Raw genomic sequence first — 2,258 nt, forward strand, 5'->3', positions numbered from 1 at the left:
CGAAAAACTTAAGATATTTGACCAGGAATACTTATAAATTTCGAACATTACAAATCGTCCAACTTCAGTGGATTCTCATCGGACATTAGTATTTTTACGAAAACATTACTTAACATCAACAGTGGAAAACCTGGCGTGTGTGGCCAAGGACAAAGCTAGCTAGCTTCCTGGCTAATCGTACTTACATCAACTCGTAATTAACTCGCTCATTGTAAACCCTCGATAAGATATTAAGGGAGTTCCAAACTAGAAAGAAGATTCTATATTGTTTGTAAGTTTGTGAAACTTTTGTTTATAAATCTTTGTTTGTAATAACTATTTGTAATAATTGTTATTGTAAATTATACTGTTGTGTGTATATTAAAACGTATTTGTGTTAAAAACGAAGACGGTGTGTATCAATTTTGTTGGCAAATATCGTAAATTGACTAATATATCGTCATATATTTAAATACTAAATCCAAAGTACAATTTAACTACTAAATTTAAATCATCAGTTAACTCGACTTCGGACTATTCGAAATTCTAATAGGTAACAGTTGTATTACATACCTTTATTATGTTATTTTTCTTATTCTTACTCTCTTTTTTATCTTTTTCAAACAGTTGTAATTCATAAGCCTTGATGTGAATACGATATTAAAGTTTAACACCCACTTAGTGAGTGCATGAGACCGAATTCGGGGGAGTGTGTGGACTACAAAATGTCATGGTTTCTGATATTTAAGTTAAAGTCCGAAAAAATGTACTATTATAAAGTACTCCATCTGTTAACTTCAAAAATCACACTGTACTGCATTGTGCATAGGACTTTGTTCTTTTTGTACAGAATAGCAGAAGTACTCATAATCAGGTAGGTACCGCATTTAGCCATATTACAGCGGCTAGTATGCTTCTTTGAACCTTCCTCGGCCATCTCCATCGAAACAACTCGCGAAAAACCGCAGAGAAAACGACTGTATAGAGATAAGAAATAGGACCTGCCATGTTTTGTGCGAGATTTTTTATTTGAATGTGGGTTTTTATATTCCAGAGATCGCAAACCCAAATCCTATTAAAATTAAAAAAAGAAAAGATAGAGTGCAGGACTCGCAGACTGGGTTTAAGGTGAATATTTTATCAGTTTCCACAGAAGATACGAGAACTGTAACTCAAACACGAATGTTTGTTAGAACGAAAAAGGCTCCTTAATTTTTACGATTCTTAACTAATCAAGAATGTTCCAGAATTTATCGCCATCTAGTAGTCAGTATAGTAAGTAGTGGACAGTACAGTGGAGGTGCTCACAACTTTCTTTTGTATTTTTAACTAAGAAAAATGAACAAAAAACCTTTTAACGACATGTTATTTGAAGTATTATCTACGGAAAAATCGCAAAGTTAAAAAACAATAATAATGGCATTATCTCGTACGTGCGAGATAATCCCATTATTATTATTTTTAACCTTGCGGTTCAGGATTTCCATAATTTTCTAAGCTTAAAAAACAATAACAAAAATAAACCAAATTTTTAAAAAGAGATAGAAATATATGGTATCGTTAACTACTACACGCTTCACTTTTTCCGTCATTAAATTACATAAGTACGCAATAGTATGCATTTAAAAATACATGTGCAAACACGCTTTTATGTTATATAAAAATATATATAAAATACTAATTCACACAGAAACATATATCGTTGTTACAACAGCCGAAGTCACGTGACGCTGGTAACACGTAATGAGTATCTAGAAGCTTCCTGAAGAGGCTAGTGCGTTCTAGGCGCCCTCTATTCTTGTATATAAAGCGAGACAATTAATCGGAACTGGAATAGTAGAGAGAGAGATTGAAGATATAGACAGATAATCGAGTCAAGCTGTATGTAAAGTGTGTAAATCATTGTGAATTATAGCGTGTGTTGAAGTTAAAGTGACTGAGGAAATTCTGTGTATTGCAAAGTTGTATTCAGGAAGAATAAAATAGTTTTATTTAAGAAAGGACTTGTATCGCTGAAGTTCCTCGGGAAGAATTTTTATGGGAAATTAACAAACGAACAGAGACGTAACAAACTGGTGTCAGAGAGTGGGACTGAAAAAGACGAAAAAGAAGATGGAACCAGAAGTGGCAAATCAAAATACAGCTTAGCAGATTTGATGGCAGCAATACAAGAACAGCAAAAGAAACAAGAAGAGCGAGAAAATAACCTAGAAAAGAAACAAGAAGAGAGATTACAGCAGTTGTTGGAGGAAAAGGAAAAGAAAAAGAAGAACGAGAAA

The sequence above is a fragment of the Limulus polyphemus genome, unplaced genomic scaffold (genome assembly GCF_000517525.1).
Source record: "Limulus polyphemus unplaced genomic scaffold, Limulus_polyphemus-2.1.2 Scaffold613, whole genome shotgun sequence".
NCBI lineage: Eukaryota > Metazoa > Arthropoda > Merostomata > Xiphosura > Limulidae > Limulus > Limulus polyphemus.